The sequence below is a fragment of the Perognathus longimembris genome, chromosome 11, assembly GCF_023159225.1.
Source record: "Perognathus longimembris pacificus isolate PPM17 chromosome 11, ASM2315922v1, whole genome shotgun sequence".
Taxonomy (NCBI): Eukaryota; Metazoa; Chordata; class Mammalia; order Rodentia; family Heteromyidae; genus Perognathus; species Perognathus longimembris.
The window spans coordinates 30,041,681-30,059,642 of record NC_063171.1 but is presented as its reverse complement, the minus strand read 5'-3'; the positions used below and the strand labels follow the sequence as shown (position 1 = coordinate 30,059,642).

General features: G+C 38.9%; 1 protein-coding gene across 2 annotated transcripts in view; it reads right to left on the bottom strand.

The window, feature by feature from the left end:
- Positions 1-17,962, bottom strand: part of Nme7 (NME/NM23 family member 7) — a 151,340-nt gene that overhangs the window by 1,516 nt on the left and 131,862 nt on the right. The window lies entirely within an intron of this gene.

The following is a 17,962-nucleotide window of genomic DNA, read 5'->3' as shown; positions in this document are numbered from 1 at the left end:
TCCAAGCATAATTGAAACTCAAGATTTAACTTCTTTTAGCCAACATGGGAAATATCCACATTTAAATTATTGCACATAAAATGGAAAAATTTCACAAGGCGTGTACAGTCACAGCTCAAGCAAATGCTTCTTACCTTCAGGCCAGTGTGAAGTCACTTCCATGTGAAATGGCTCTGCAAGATTGCTTCTGTCTTTAGAGTGAGTGAGGCCAGGACTGATGTGTGATAACACAGCTCATTCTGAAATTCTCTTGTAGCTTTAGTTCCCACTTACAATCTCTGTACTTAGAATCCTTCAATTTGCCACTCCTGTTTGTTTTTTCCAAATATTCCCTGGGCCAAGTGTGATATAGTACATGCCTGTAATCCCACCACTTGGCAGGCTTAGGAAGGAGGATTTTGAAGACCAGCCTTGGCTACAAAACAAGATCTTGTTTAAAAAAAGAAAAGAAAAATTTAAAAAGGACTCCAGGGGCTGGGAATTGACCCAGTGGTAGAGAGCTTGCCTCGTATACATGAAGCCCTGGATTCAATTCCTCAGCACCACGTATATAGAAAAAGCCAGAAGTGGTGCTATGACTCAAGTTGTAGAGTGCTAGCCTTGAGTAAAAAGGAAGCCAAAAACAGTGCTCAGGCCCTGAGTCCAAGACTGACCAAAAAAAAAAGAGGCCTCCATAGGCTTTGCTCTCTCCACAGCATCAAACTGTATGAGGAAAAATTAATAGCAGAGGAGTAGCGATGCCATTTAACAAAAAGTAACAAAAGGCAACTGGAGAAAATGGCACAATTGCCTCTTGTAAGTAGGCATTTCTCCTCAACTATTGGGGAAATTGCAAAAATACCCTTATCTGAAAGTGGGTTTCTCAAAAAATACATTTCTATCTTATGGAAATAGAAGGTGTCACTCTTATAATAAAAGTTTGTCCTTTTTATATATGTCAGCTGATTCTGTAGGGTGTAGTTGAATCTCAAGTTCATGATGTTTATAAATAAGGGGAATGAATGAAGCTGAGAAAAGGGGAGAATTTGTTCAGACTGGAAGGTGAATGTGCATTTTTGAGGCTCACAACTTGGGACATCACAGATATTGTGTACTATATGTTCTAAGCTACAGACAATAGTAGTGTATCTATATTCAAGAATGTGCTTACACACTGCTTCTTTGCCTCTTTTCTCCAAAATCCTCTCCAAACTTTGCTTCTCATAACCTCAACACACTCTGCTACCCTACTTCCTACTCATGACCCTAAGGACTACATCAGGGCTGGGTGTCTTAGGAATATAGTTTGCATTTCTTCTTGCACTCTGTGCCTGCTGTTCCAGCTGCGCTTCCACCCACCAGAACTACATCCACTGTACACAGCAAAGCAACTCACACTCTGGTGTACATGCTTGCCTATTTCAGGCATTCTTGCTTTTATACATCTATCATTTCTTCTGTTCCTCATATCCACTTATTTCAACCTTTATTAATTGGCACATTCTTCAGGTTCTTAGAAAGAGCTACCTACCTCCCCACAAGTGGTTTTTTTTCATATATTGTTATTGTAAAGGTGATGTACCGAGTAGGTACAGTTACATAAGTCAGGCAAAGAGTACATTTCTTTGTGGACAATGTCACTCCTTGCCTTGCTCTCCAATTTTTTCCATCCACAAGTTGTGCAGTTAATTTTTAACATAGTGTCTGCTTTTGTTCACTTTCTCCCATCATTTCTGTGTTCCCCTTACCCTCCTAAAGACAGATAAATGAACAAGCAAGACAAAAGAAAATGAAAACAAACAGAAACAAAGAAAGAAAGAAAAAAAACCTCCTGTTTCCACTTCCTGAAGTTCATTTCTTTTTTTCTTTTTCTTTTTTTTTTTTTGCCAGTCCTGGGGCTTGGACTCAGGGCCTGAGCACTGTCCCTGGCTTCTTTTTGCTCAAGGCTAGCACTCTGCCACTTGAGCCACAGCGCCACTTCTGGCCATTTTCTGTATATGTGGTGCTGGGGAACCGAACCGAGGGCTTCATGTATGGGAGGCAAGCTCTCTTGCCACTAGGCCATATCCCCAGCCCCCTGAAGTTCATTTCAACCAACATTATTTTATATGAGCAGATGAACAAAGCTATTGTGCCCATGTGATCCTCTCCTAAGAATATTCTCAATCCAAATCCAAATGCTCCTCAGTGAATGAATGGATCAAGAAAATGTAGTATGCATGCATGCATGTATGTACGTATTTATGTATGTATTCATCCATCAGAAAGAATGACATTGTACCATTTGTAAGGAAATGGAAAGACTTGTAAAAAATTATTTTAAGCAAAGTATGCCAGACCCAAAGAAACAGGTTGCATGATTTCCTTCAATTGTAGTAACTAGAATGTGCCTATAAATCTGCAAGTAAACCCATTGGGTGTTTTCAGTCTCATTTTTAAAAAGGGAATTTCCATACAAGTCCAGCCAATTAAGTGGTTAGCTCCTCACAGAGAATAAAAAATGAGTTTTTCAAAGGTGGATTGGGAACCACTTTGGTATCAAAAGCATTGAAAGAGTTAACTAAAAAAAAACATCTAGATAGGGGGAAAAAAAAAAAAGTTCTCTTTCCCACCCATCTCACTCCCTGGAGGAAAACTGCTTCAGTGCCCTGGCACACATTCACCCCAGGTCAATCTCCCTTTCAAATAAAAGGGAGATAGGCCTTGCGCTCAGGCAAGCAATACTAGCTAGCTAGAATTTATTAACCTTTGTTTTCATTTTATTTATTACCTTCAGTTAAGGACAGGGAATGCTACTACATTATTGTTTCTGGGAGCCAAATAAATGCCTTCATGGATGGCAGTGGATGAATTTAAAGAAAAATAGTAAAAACAAAATATCAAGTGATACTTAACTATGATAAACATAAAATGGACAAATGCCTAACTAAACCTGAGAACTCTACTTAAAAGTGTAACATCAACAGAAGCCTGTTGGGGCAAAATTTAATTTAAACCTTATCTGCTTTAGAATAATAGCAGCCCTGTCTGGGCAGGCCTCAGTTATTACCAGAGGGAACTGTTCCAGCTCTAAATTGCAAACATTATCTGATCAGAGACATAGCCCAGTTATCAGTATCTTTCAAAACTCAACCATAACCCAAGTTCCTGGATTTTTAAAGGATTAATAACACTTCTATAACTGTGTATTTAGCCTGCGGTGGAGAACCATGTGAGGTTACCTTGAAACTTCCCAGAGATTTCAACAACAGTTTTAATCAAGTGAGTCAAGAGATTTTGTTTTCCAATTGTTATTGGATTTCCTTTCTTATTTAAGAGAACACCACTTTTACCTGTAGTCCCTTGGGCTCTACACAAGGAAAGATGACCACACAAACAACCCTATTACTATTCTTCTAATTTATGGTCTGAATTGGTACTATATCCTAGACGGTGGGAAACAAACAGCATTGTGTGGTGGTTCATGCTTTCATTCTGTATTTTACTCCAAAACATTTTAACCATCTGTTCCTTCTGAAGTATTAAATGTCTTAAGGTACTGCTCTAGAATTTAGCCTTATTGACTAGAAATTAGCCTTAAAAAAATCACAAATGAAACATATTCTAAAAAGGCTCATATTCTAACAAAACTATAATATTACCCTCCCCTTACCACACCACAAAGCTTTTTACAAACACACATTTTATAAAAGCAGGAATCTTACAAGTAACTTGTAAAACGGCTTCTTCGTTTGTTTTGTTTGGGGTTTTTTGTTTTGTTCTGTTTTGTTTTTTGGTGAGTTGTGGGGCTTGAACTCAGGGGAGCTGGTTGCTGTCCCTCAGCTCTTTTGCCCAAGGCTAGTGCTCTATTACTTTGAGCCACAGCTCCACTTCTGTTTTTTGAGTGGTTAATTAGAGATAAGAGTGTCACAGAGACTTTTCTGCCCAGGCTGGCTTTGAACTGCAATCCTCAGATCTCAGCCTCCTGAGTAGCTAGGATTATAAGCATGAGCCACCAGCAAATATTCTTAGGTCAGGTAGGTGGAAGCATGGGGTAATTAGAAACCCACGCACAGTGCTTGATAAAAATCACTTCTAGGCTTATCTTTTGGCTTAAGTGCTTCAAGGATCAAATACTTCACTCCTATGAATGAAACATTTCATTAACTGTGCACCATGGTCCTTTAGTATTCATGACTTCTGTAGGAATTCATAGTTATTAAAATAGCTAATAGGAATATGGAAAGTTCTAAAGGAATAGCCTATAGGATCCAATCCTTTGGATAAGATACAGGGGTGAGGGCTCCTAATGACTGTAGAGGAGTTTCTGAGTGGCCAAGAGACACTTGTTCATTTAGGGAATTTATCTACTCCACTGCTGATGGAGTTTCAGCAACAAAATAGAATGTGAGTGCTTGTGCTATTGAACACAGTAGATTTCCAGATGAAAACTCATCTGAATTTGACTGAGGCCCAATTTTATTAGTTTTTCAATACTATGATACTAAAGTTTGAATGTACCTGTATTTCTAATAAAGAACCTACTTCCAACTCAGTTGTATGGCTTTATAGGCCTACAGTAATTTTTGCTGTCACATACTTAGCATAGCCCTATGTTTGGCTTAATGTCTTACAACAGTAAATTTTGAACAAAGAATCACATTTTAATTCTGCGCTGGCTCTGCACTAGGGCTGCATTACTACAACTGAACGAGCTGCATTTAAAATAAGCAATGAGATCTGGCATTGATGGTCTGTGCCTATAATCCTACCTGCTCAGGGGATCCGATGTGAGTTAGTGCAGCCACTGTGGAAAAGATCACACAGATTTCTTAAACTAGAACTATAAGCAATACCTGTACTGGATATATAACCCAAAGAAATGTAACCAATATGCTGAAGAGATATCTGTACTTCTTTGTTTATTCACAGTAGCCAAGAAACAGAAGCTTTGTTGTCTATCTACTGATGAGTGGATAATGAAAATAGGATGGATATATAGTCATTATTTAATTTTTTGAAAGTTTTTCTTTTTGATGGTACTGAGGTTTGAACTCAGGACCTTGTGCTTGCTAGGTAGGTACTCTCTCACTTGAGTGACTACCAGTCAGTAAATCTTTCCCTTCAGAGGTTTCACAAGAAGAACTTTGTTGAATTCCGGCAAAGACTTGGCATGGCTATCTCTAGTGTTAGAACTTACGTTCCTTCTATATGAACTTTCCTCTTGCTACAGGGCAATAGGCAGTTCCCAGCACCTCCTGAAGCAGGCAGCAGATGCAGAGCTGCGTCCTGATTCTGATTAACAAACATCATAACTTTAATGGTAGAGTGCTGTTATATGATGGATTGTGCTTCTTTTACTGCCAAGTTCATTCACTGAAGTCCTAGCTTCTAGTACCTCACAGTGTGGCTGTAACTGGAGATAGGGACTATATAGAGGTGATTAGGTTAAAATGAGTGACATTAGTGTGGGCCTTAAATAAATGTGACTATTGCCACTGTAGCAAGAGATCAAGGCACTGATCAGTCCAGAGGAACGACCCTGTGAATACACATGGGGAAGATAGTCACCTTCTCACCAAAGGGAGGTCTCAAAAGAAATCAACCTGCTAACACCTTGACCCTGGACTTCTGGCTTCCTAGGTAAGGAAAAAATAAATTTTTCTTTTTCTTTTTTGGTGGTCCTGGGTCTTGAACTCTGGGCCTGGTCTCTGTCCCTGAGCTTCTTTTGCTCAAGGCTAGCACTCTACCACTTGAGCCACAGCTCCCCTTCTAGCTTTTTCAGAACAGTTTATTAGAGATGAGTCCCTCAGATTTTCCTGCCTGGGCTGGCTTCAAACTGCAACCCTCAGAGGGCTGGGAATATGGCCTAGTGGTAAGAGTGCTTGCCTCCTACACATGAAGCTCTTGGTTCGATTCCCCAGCACCACATATATGGAAAACGGCCAGAAGGGGCGCTGTGGCTCAGGTGGCAGAGTGCTAGCCTTCAGCAGGAAGAAGCCAGGGACAGTGCTCAGGCCCTGAGTCCAAGGCCCAGGACTGGCCAAAAAAAAAAAAAAAAATAGCCATTCAAACCGCAACCCTCAGAGCTCAGCCTCTTGAGAAGCTAGGATTACAGGTGTGAGCCAACAGTACCTGGAAATTTTCTGGTGTTCATGCTACCCAGTATATGGCAATTGGCTATAGTAGCCTAGGAAATAAAAATAGCCACTGTAAATAAAAAGATCAAGTTAGTATAAACTGCAGGTGCGATAAACTAGTACTTGTAGATGGCAGTGAATAGAAAGGAAATATTGTGTGGATGGTTTAGTAGAAGGAGCAAGGAAGAAGAAGCTACTAGAGGTAATTAGCATTCAGTACTTGGAGAAATGGGGACATGATGATTGTTCGGGATCTGCCCACATCTAAGTCTTAGAAGAGGTTCATCTATAGATATTTAACATCAGGAGAACATAGCACTTATAAACCAAAGGCAGAAAGAGATCAGGGTTTTCCTTATAATGCAAATGGAACTGGAAAATGCTTTGCTACTTCTGAGCCCTTTCCTTTATTTTTTTAATGACATCTGTGATGTCAACACCCAATGAGAGGTATTCAGGATTTGGCACTTGATTCATGTGGGAATGTCAATTCTATTGAGTAAAGAGGACATTAGAGTTACATTTATCTTAAAGTTTGCATGGGTGTGGGTTAGAGATAAAAATGTCATTTATAGGTAAAATTAATTACCACCTTGATTCATTGTCTTGGCCTCACAGAAAAATTTCCAGCTCTTTCCTACAAGAGTATCAAATCGTGGTAACAGCTATTCATAAATGGCCTGGTTCCACAGTGAGTCAGAGTAACTAAAATACTCTGGATAAATGCGTCACTTACTTTTTGGTGAGAAACCTCAATTTATTTAGTTATCCGTGGTCCTAACATTTCTCAAAAGAGTGGCATTTACCATTCTGCATCCTCCATTGTGTCTCTGTGCTGTCGACACAACCAGAAGCTGACTGTATGCCATTAACGTGTATCCCAAGACTTAAAAATCAACACAAGGATTGCTTTATTAAACAGACAGCAATTATATTAAAAATAGACCTAATTTTCCTGATAATTTTGGCAATAAAGTATAAATCCTTTTTTAATCTTTGGCCCTAAGAATTTTAAAATAACCTTTTTTTTTTTACTGAGCAAGAAACATTATCTGGAAACTGGAATATAAAATATGAGAGATTAACAGAATGGAATGTGTGTGTGTGTGTATGTGTGTGTTTTGTGTGTGTATGTGTGTGTGTGTGTGTGCGCACATGCATGTTGGAGATTAAACCCAGGCCTCACACATGCTGGGCAAGTACTCTACCACTGAGCTATATCCCTACCCCTAATAATGGTGTTTTGTTTTGTTTATTCATTATGAGTATTTGAATTTAGGGCCTTGAACAAGAATGGTGCTTTTAAAGAAATAAAACCAAGCATCAAATATTAGCATTTTAATGTAACTTCTTTTACTTCTTCTGAAAAATTGCAATCTGTGTGAAGAATATAAACACTTTTCTCTGGTTAAAAATTTAATGCTAATTATGAAAATTCCAAAACTACGAAGATAAGATTAAATATATACTATTTTGAATTATCCTTGATGGTTGCATAATCATAAAATATCAGAAAATCTACCCTATGTTCTTCTATAATTGTGACTAATGACTGTTTCCCTGATATGAGCTTTAGTGAGCAGGGGAGGCAACTGTGAGCACTTCAGTGATACTGCAGCAGTCTACCATGCTCTCATTTGGAAATGTTCACAATAATAAAACATCAGTATTACCATCTGTTAACACAGAGCATTCCCTACTGTCTTTGAGTTGATTTGCTGATTAAGCAAGCAGGACATTTTTGATCTGGGCAACCTGAATCTAACACTTCTATAAATTGAGGGGAGGGAAGAGAGGTGTCCATCTGGATGCCACAATGGTGCCTGTAGGACTAAACTACTCTATTTGAAGTGGGAAGGACTTGTATGTATTTGTCCTCCTCACATGTAAATTCGTCATAACATCTCTCTCAGTAAAAATGCTTATCATCTGACTTACTGTCATTCCCAGAGCCAGGGAAATCGCTCCCTTATGTCAGTTTTAGACAGAAAAATAAATGATTTGTTTCATTTTCTTTAGGTTAGAGATCTATTCTTTCCATCTTTTCCTAAATAATTGTATCCTTGTTTGGATGACACTTGAACATCGGGGACTCAAAAATAACATTAGGCTTAACTAAAACGTCTTGATGTGAACTAACAAGGCTGGTGGCCATGTTCAGTGGTACTTGGTGATTCAGTTATTAAGTACACAGGTGATTCCTACCATCCATTGTCTGGCTCCCATGATGTGTCATGAAATATCACGAGAAAATTTGGGAACTTTCCAGGAATTACTTGAAAATAATGTGGAGAGAATTTTCACTCATCAAGAAAATCTTTGCCCAATTCCCTAATCAGTAAGTAGACCATGCCCCAGTCACTTAGCTATTCACCCTGCAGAACTCTTGTAGTAGAAGGTTATACAGAGAAGAAAAAAAAAACAATGCAAATAGTCCTCTTGATTTTAAAAGTAGGTAAGAGGACGTTTTATTGAATAAAAGGTGCTTTCAATTTTATTTAGTGGTAACATTTAAATTTTTGTTTCTCATGCTGACTTTGAATCTGAGCAGGCCTTTTTCTATTCTAACTGATAGCAAATATACAATGAATAATAAGAGAAGAATGGTTTGAGGAAAAAAAATTCTGCCACCCATAAAAAGCAGGAGAAAGTACATTACACTACCCTTTGTTCTTTGGAACACAAGTGAAATGCCTACTGTTTTTCTAAGTACATTCAGTTAGTTGCCAACATAGGAGCATAGTCCTTAAGTTGCTTCTGACATGATCTTCCTTCCATTAAGCAAGAACCAAGTTCCAATTAAAAATCTCTGCATTAAGTGGGTTATGTAGAAGATGGGTATCTTTGCTTCAGTTAAAAATAAAATAGAACAAACAATACAAGAAATGTATCCAATGCCTAACGTATGAAACTGTAACCTCTCTGTACAGCAGTTTGACAATAAAAATTTTTTTTAATAAAATAGAACAAAATAAGACATAATTTTGTAAATGGTAACCTATTTCATATTTTTATTATTCACCCCCAAATGGTAGTAGAAAACAGCACACATGTTGGTCTCTGCCTACCAGCTTAGCTGTTACATCAACAGTTGTTATCCAGGCAGCAGCAAGAACAGCCACCAATCTGGATCACAATCATAGAAACGGACTTAAATTAGTGATCCTCTAACACTGTTGCCCTCTCCTGAGTTTCCCATGTATTCATACATTGTTTTGTTCTATTTTGTTTTGCTTTCACTGGCGTTGGAAATCAGAACTCACACTTGCTAGGGAGGTGAATTGCCACTTGAGCCATGCCCAGTCATTTTTGCTTTAGATATTTTGGGTATAGGTGCTCAAAGGTTGCCTGGGCAGGCCTGGACCATGATCCTCCTATTTCTACCACTCATGTAGCTAGGATGACAGACATGTGTCACCATTACTGGTAGCACATTACTGGCAGCACAGATTACTTGTTGAGATGGAGTCTCACTAACTTTTTTCCCAGGTTGGCCTCAATCCATGTTCTTCTTAATGTGTTTCCCAAGTAGGTGTGGTAAAAGGTATAAGCCACTACATCTGGCCACATAAAATCCTTTATATGTGTTGCCTTGTTTAATTCTTGCTGTCTCATTTAATTTTCTTACCTATTCTTCATATGGGGAAAAGAAGAAAAAGGTTATCTTTCCTAAGTCACAAAGTTGACAGGAAAAACCAAAGGATTTGAACTCAAGACACCTGAACACAGAGCCTGACTACAGGGCTGTACTATAAGGCTATATATTCCTATACTCTTGAATCTCTCTCATACTTTAGGTTTTAATGAAGGCTAAAAAAAGCTCATCTGGCACAATATGATCCAAACTGAACTTTAAACTCTTTCCTTTGAACTCAAGTTCAAGTAAAAGTTATTAAAAGCTCAGCTACGCTCTTATACTCATCACTTCTGCATGCTTAGAGACTTTGGACTAAGGAAGAAATGCCAGTCTTGCACTAATTCTAGCTTAGCTAAAGTAAGATAAGTTCTGTCCTGTTGGAAATATTAGCAAAAAGGTACAATAGATTTTTACCAGTCAACAAAAGGAATAAAATGTGTTCTGTAGCTAAAGGAACTAAGCATTTGATAAGTTTTTCTAACAATAATTAATTGTGATGATTACAAAGGATATAGAAACTGCCTAACATAGTAGAAAAACTCATGATTATTGGTTAAAAGCCAAATTTCAATGTGCACACTGTATGCTCGTATGCTCTTGAATTAGAATTTGATTTACTTAAAACCTGGAATCAAGAAATGTTAGTGCAGAAAAGGGGTTTTGAACAGGACTCCTTGGCTTCTCAACCTTTGTCTCTTCTTGGCATCTCCAGGTGATACTAATTATTTTTAGTTTTGATTTGTTTTCTTAGTACAGGGGATTAAACACAGAGCCTCATGCTGGCTAGGCCTTTTGATCTGTTTAGTTTGTTTTTGTGGTGGTCTCACATTTTTGGCAGGGCTGGCCTCAGACGGCAATCATCCCATCTCTGTACTTCCCTCTCTATGTTCATTTGCCATTGCTGAATGTTACTTGGTTTTTGTTTTTTTTTGGCCTGGGCCTTGGACTCAGGGCCTGAGCACTGTCCCTGGCTTCTTCCCGCTGAAGGCTAGCACTCTGCCACCTGAGCCACAGCGCCCCTTCTGGCTGTTTTCCATATATGTGGTGCTGGGGAATCGAACCAAGAGCTTCATGTGTAGGAGGCAAGCACTCTTGCCACTAGGCCATATTCCCAGCCCCGCTGAATGTTACTTGGAACTCTACTATATCAAACCTCAGGCAGTTTCTCAGCACACAGGTGATTTTCTCTGCTGGAATGCCAGTCTCTCTCTAATTATCTTTTTAAATCCAGCCTCCAACAGTTAGAGCAGAGATCTCATCTCCCAGGAGCCTCGTCTGACTCTAGTGCTAGGAAATGGGTAACTTGTAGAAGCTTCCATGATGTCAAATGATCAGCCTCTAGCACTTACTTCATGATGTAAAAATGCCAATCTTTCCTAGAAAGCATTAAGTTCCTTTTTGAGAGCTGTGTCTTATTTAGCCCTACTCTCTCAGACACACTTCTAATGAACACAGTTGACCCCCAAAGAAGACAAAAAATAAGAATAACAGAAGAGCTAAGAGAATATAGTATCATCCCTCAACTAAGAAGATGAATGGAAATAAACCAAATGCCCTCAAGTGTTACATACATGTCAACAGAATCTGTCAGAACAGCAGAACACACAGCAAGGTAATTTAGCCCCTAGGAAAAGGACCCTTAGCCTAAGATATCAATGTCAGTCCATACTTTTATTACAGGACATCACCACACAACACCTGAAGGACAGACTCTTTATTCAAAGAACTGCAAGCTAATACTCAGAAAATCTACCATTGCATTGAACTTAGAGAAAGCTGTGCTGTGTCCTACTGCAGTACATCATTTTATAATGATCTTTGCCTTGTGATTAGCAAACAGCCGATCTTAGCTCTCAGATGGCAATTGTTCAGTAACCCAAAAGTTAATGTGCAACAAGGTAAGGGAAGAACTTTGCACAGAGGAGTTTGTAAGCTGATACTCCAAGCAAAGAAATATCTTTTTTGTTGTTTCAAACCCCCAGTTGTGATTCATTCATCCAATAAATTCATCTGCAATTTTAAGGTCAATGCCCAAAGGGGTCAGTAATCATCCTGAGAAGGATGACCATGTGTGATATAACAGACTCTAAGCATAATGCATAAGTGCAATTGGGTAGAATTCAACAACATGGACAAGTCTGTCTTGTTATCACTTACTCTGGCACTTTCCATTCTATGCTCATTTCAACTGCTGTCATAAAGCAATGACAGCAGAACAGTAAGTAATAGAGTAGAAGTAGGAGCAGAAACATTATCAGTAGTTTCCAAGGAAGAACAATTGTTTTAAGTACCTGCTGGGAATCCATCTGCAGGCTCATTCCACCTGCTACTCCCACAGATCACTGCTGTGATTAAAAAAAATTATTGATGGAGCAGGCTGAAGTTTAAACATAAAATGACACAGACAGTAAAGATTGAAAGCCACCAAATAAGAATGTTAACCATATGTGTTTACCTGAATTTAAAAACAGAAGTATAGAATGACATAGGAAATTTAAAATATTTATGTTTATAGAAACTAACATGGTGTCCACTGCAATTGTAGGTTCACAGTGGTGTAAGAGGTATGAGTTAAGTTGTGATAAAATCTGAGAGTATGGTAGGCATGGGGGAAGGGGAGCAAAAAATATTATTGTGGGATGTAGAGTGAGCACACTTTACATTAGTCTGAAATAATAAACAACTTTGCTAATTTTCCAGGGTAGACTTCCTCCTGTATCTTCACTGTGAGATGGAAATTTGAATGTTTCAGGGATTGGGGGCCATGTATGTAAACATTCTGTATAAATGAAACAAAACTGAATGTGCTTATCCATAACTACAGATAGATTTACCAAGAGTATAGCCAAAGTTGTGGCAGGATGACATAACACAAGTGAATGGTGACCTAGGAGAAACTATTCTGTGCACACTGTTCGATTACCTGTGGCCTCAACGATTGTTTGACTACCATAAGACCAAACAACTAAAGAATCAAAGAATTAACATCTCTAAATATATTTTAAGTATTGCATCATTAAACCCAGTGACCACATGTTCCAGAGGTCAGAAAAAGCAGTTCTATATCTGCCTGCCTGCTTCCTTCCTTCCGTTCCTTCTACGGCCATTTGTTAATAATCACTCAGGTTGTTGATACATCAAGTGCTCACATACCTGCAACAAGAGAATAAGGTATGATCCCGGCTCTCCAGGAGCTCACACTAAAAGAAGAACAGCATAGAAGCATATGACAATCTTCCCAATGCTTCCACAGCAGTGTGAATGTGAACACTGGGGACAAGAAAATACTTGTGATCTTATTAATCACGTGACAAAGAACCATTAAAAGGGGAAATGAAGCAAGGTGCTGGTGGCTTATGCCTGTAATCCTACATACTCAAGAAGCTGAGATCTGAGGATCGCAATTCAAAGCCATCCGGGACAGGAAAGTCCCTGAGACTCTTGTCTCCAATTAACCATCAGAAAACCAGAAGTAGAGCTGTAGCTCAAAGTAATAGAGTGCTAGCCTTGAGTGACAAACCTCAGGGACAGAGCCCAGGCCCTGAGTTCAAGCCCTAAAATTAACTATTTTTTTAAGTGGGGGGAAATGAGAACTATACATTCAGTTACTCAATAAATATTGACTGTGTCCTATTAAAAGTGAGTCCAATGAAATCATAATAGTCCTTACTGTTTCCTGGAGCCCCAACGTTCCCTCATCCCCTATTGGAGCTCAAAGGCCTCTTGCTTCTGACAGTATACAGCCTGACAGTTGAGGAAATGCTAAGAAATTAATTGATTTTATATTTTTACCTAAAATTCTGGGGGCAAATTATAATGTAATAAGGCTAACATATAAGTAAATATCTACTTATCCCCACTGTTATCCTCACATTATTTTCTCTAGTCTTATTCTCATTCTATCATGAACTCTGGAGTTCCGGTTTGCAGAGAAAGGGAGTAGAGTTAGAATTTCATTCTGGACCTGCACTGACTGCTTCAAGTCTGCATTCTGTCCTGTTAAAACTGGGTAACATGAGAAAGTTGCTTAATTCTTCTGTGCTTCAGTTGCTCATTTCTAAATGAGGAAGTAATTTACTTTGCTGGGTTCTTAGAAGAGTAAAGTGAGTTCATATAAAAGACTTAGAATGACAAATGGCACATGGGCCAAAATCTTTACAAGACAGGTCATACTGACATCATATACATAAAGTATAAAATCAATATGAAAATAAGACAAAGGTACAAATAAATTACACTTATTACAAATAAATTAAACTTAGTGAAAACTGTAGTCATTTTGTAGCTAACTACGTCAAATAAACAGTTGTCTGCTATGAGGTTTTAAAATAATGAGAATTTGGATTTTATCTTTTTATTTTCTTAAGTTATTTTTCTTTTTTTCTCTTTTCTTTTCTCCATTTTTATTTTTCATTTATGTTTTATTTTAAAACTTTTTATTATCTTTTTTATTTATTAATTAAACAAAAAATTTTTGACAAGGTGTTGTGCAAAAGGGGTACAGTTACATAGTAGGGCAGTATGTACATTTCTTGTGCTATCTTATACCATGTTTTTCTTTCCCTTCCTCAGGTCAGGTAGACATATATACAATACAAAATGTACCAAGAACATATACAGTAGCCACCTGGCCTACGCCAAAGAAAATTCGCCTAGGGCTTGAAATGTAATGTCTATAATAGACAATATGTCAACAATAGTCTTATATGAACGTACATACATAGCTTTTGAGCTATTGTGATCCACTGAGAGGTCAGTTTTTGACCTTTATATGTTGAGTAGTTGTTTGGTTTTAGTTACATAATGTAGGGTCGCTGACACAAACCTGTGGGAAATACCATTTGACAAGAGGTTTTTGGTTTCACAGACCTGGTCTCTACTGTCTCCCCCTCCCCTCACCTTAACAGTCATATATCAGGGAGATCATGCCCCTTTGTTTCCGTTCTAGGCTTGTCTCACTCAACATTATTTGTTCAAGTTCTGACCATTTCCCTGCGAATACCAATATTTCACCATTTCTAATGGCTATGTAGTATTCCATTGTGTATAGGTACCATATTTTTTGGATCCATTCATTTGTGGAGGGGCATCTGGGTTGTTTCCATATTTTGGCTATTGTGAATTGTGCAGTGATAAACATGGAAGTGAAGATGTCTTTTTGATATCTTAGGACCTGTTGTTCAGGATAGATGCCAAGGAGTGTTATGGCTGGGTCATAGGGTAGGTCTATGTTGAGCTTTTTGAGGAACCTCCATACTGTCCTCCACAGTGGTTGTACTAATTTGCACTCCCATCAACAGTGGAGAAGGGTTCCTCTTTCCCCGCACCCACTCCAGCATTTGTTGTTGCCTGAGTTCAGAGTATAGGCCATTCTAACTGGAGTGAGGTGTATCTCAGGGTTGTTTTTATTTGCATTTCCTTTACTGCCAGGGATGTTGAACATTTCCTCATATGTTTCTTTGCCATTTTTATCTCTTCTCTTGTGAAGTCTCTCTTTAGCTCCTTTGCCCATTTCCTAGTTGGTTTACTGGACTTGGAGGGGCTTAGTTTTTTGAGTTCTCTGTAGATGACAGATATTAGGCCTTTGTCTCTTGCTGTGTTAGTAAAGATCCTTTCCCACATGGTTGGCTGCCTTTCTAGTTTGGTGGCTATGTCTTTAGCTTTGCAGAAACTTTTTAATTTGTAGTTGTCCCATTTGTCGAGTCTCTCCTCTATCTGTTGTGCCCCTGGGACTCTATTCAGGAAGTTCCTTCCTGTGTCTATAGGTTCTAGCGTCTTTCCTACTCTGTCCTTCAGTAGTTTCAAAGATTCAGGTCTGATGTTGATGTTCTTGATCCATTTTGAGTTGATCTTGGTGCATGGTGATAGGCTTGGGTCTACTTTGAGTTTTCTGCATATGGATGCCCAGTTTTCCCAACAACAGTAGTTGAAGAGGCTCTGCTTATTCCATTGTATGTCTTTAGATCCTTTGTCGAATATCAGCTGACTGTAAGAGTGCAGTTTTATTTCTGTATCTTCAATTCTAATCCATTGCTCTTCAGGTCTGTTTTTATGCCAATACCAGGCTGTTTTTGTTGTGATGGCTCTATAGTAGAGCTTGAAGTCTGGTATTGTGATACCTCCTGCACTGCTTTTTTTGCCTAGAATTGCTTTGGCTATTCTAGGTCTTTCGCTATTCCATATGAATTTATCGGTTTCTTTCTCTATTTCAGTGAAGAATGTAGCTGGGATCTTTATGGGCTGCTGAGAAGGTGTATTGGGTCTCTGTAGGGTGGGAGATTCTGTATAGATCTGTCAGATCCATTTGGGATATGGTGTTACTTATGTTCTTAGCTCCCTTGCTAATCCTCTGGGTGTTGGATCTGTCTCTTGGAGAGAGTGGGGTATTAAAGTCACCCACTATGATTGTGTTTGGGTCTATCTTGTTCTGTAGTTCTGTGAAAATTTGCTTGACATATGTAGGGCCTCTTTTGTTCGGTGAGTATACATTTATCACCGTGATGTCTTGATGCTGGATTTTTCCTTGTATTAAAATGTAGTGTCCTTCTTTGTCTTTTTGAGTTGATTTTAATGAGAAGTCCAGCTTGTCTGAGATCAGGATGGCTACTCCTGCCGTTTTGGTAGGTGCATTTGCTTGGAAGATCTTGCTCCATCCTTTCATTCAGAGCCTGTTTTTATCCCTTGCTGTAAGGTGGGTCTCTTGTAAACAACAGATGGCAACTTTTTGTTTGCGGATCCACTCTGCCAGTCTGCTCCTCTTTATTGGAGAGTTTATACCGTTTATATTCAAAGAGATCAAGGATAAGAGTGTTTTTTCCCTTTCCATTTTCCTGTTAGGCTCTTTTTCCTCTTTTTTTTTTTTTCTTGTCTTTAATGAGGTGCTCTTTCTGTTGGGCTCTGGCTATTATAGTTTCTTTCTGTTTCTGTCTGTGTGTCCTGTATGATTTCTGTTGGGTGGGATTCCCCTCTTAGAATTCGCTGTAAGCCTGGTTTTTTATTCACATACTCCTTTAGATCCCCTTTGCTGTGGAAAGATCTGGTTTTTGTCTCGAATATGAACTCTAACTTCGCTAGGTAACTGATTCTAGGTTGGCAATTGTTGGCCTGTAGGACTTGGATTGTGTTCTTCCACTCTCTTCGTGCGTGGTATGTTTGTGTGGAGAGGTCTGCTGTTATTCGGATCCTTTTCCCATTGTAATAAATCTCTTTCTTCGCTTTGGCTGCATTCAAAATTTGCTCTTTATTCTTGAGATCTGAAGTCTTGATTATTATATGCCTGGGCGAGGATTTTCTAGGGTTTGGGATTGCCAGGCATCCTATAGGCTTCGGTTACCTGGGTGAGGTCCCTTGTGAGATTGGGGAAGTTTTCTGCAATAATTTTATTGAAAATATGTTGAAGCCCTCTTCTCTGGTATTCAGCTCCTTCTTCTATTCCAATTATGCGCAGATTATATCTCTTGTCTTTGTCCACTAGCTCCTGGATTAGTCTGCCCTGGAGCTTTACCGTTTCTTGGAGTGTGGTAATTTTCTGGTCCTTATTGGCTGCATCAGCATCCAAGAGAGAGATTTGGGATTCTATATGGTCAATTCTTTGTGCTATGGATTCAAGTGTGGAGTTTATGGATGCTAGGGAGCTATTTATGGTTGCCAGATCAGCTCTGATCATGGAAATTTCTTCTTTTAAAGAGTTGTATTTTAAATCTATTTTTTCATGCATTTTGCTTCTCAGGATGTTAAGGTCTTCTTTAACAGAGGTTTGAACTCTTTCCATTTTTGCTTCCATTTCTTTCTTGATTTCCTGGAGGTCCTTCAAGAGTTCCATTCTAAACTCCTGGAATTGTTCTCTGAATTCGTTCCTGAGGCTTTCCATCATTTCTGATATCATAGCCTCAGTTGTTTTTTTATTCTCCCTCTCCTCTTCGGTCGTACTGCTTTTTAGAGATGGCGAGTTGGCTTGCCCTTTGATGTAATTTGTAATATTTCTTTGTGATTTGCGCATCTGGAGATCTGTAGGTAGCTTCCTTGGGTTGGCTTTGTGCTGGGTCCTGCTGGTTCATCAGTGGGAGACTTGTTTGTGACCTGGCTCTGGGTTTGAGTTTGGCTGTTGAATCTTACTGCCCAATGGGTGAGCGTGCCCGTTTCGGTTGTTGCCGAGGTGGTCACCCTCACTGCACTTGGGGGTGGGTAGGTTCTGTGTCTTTCTCTGCGGGATAGTGTCCTGCTGTTG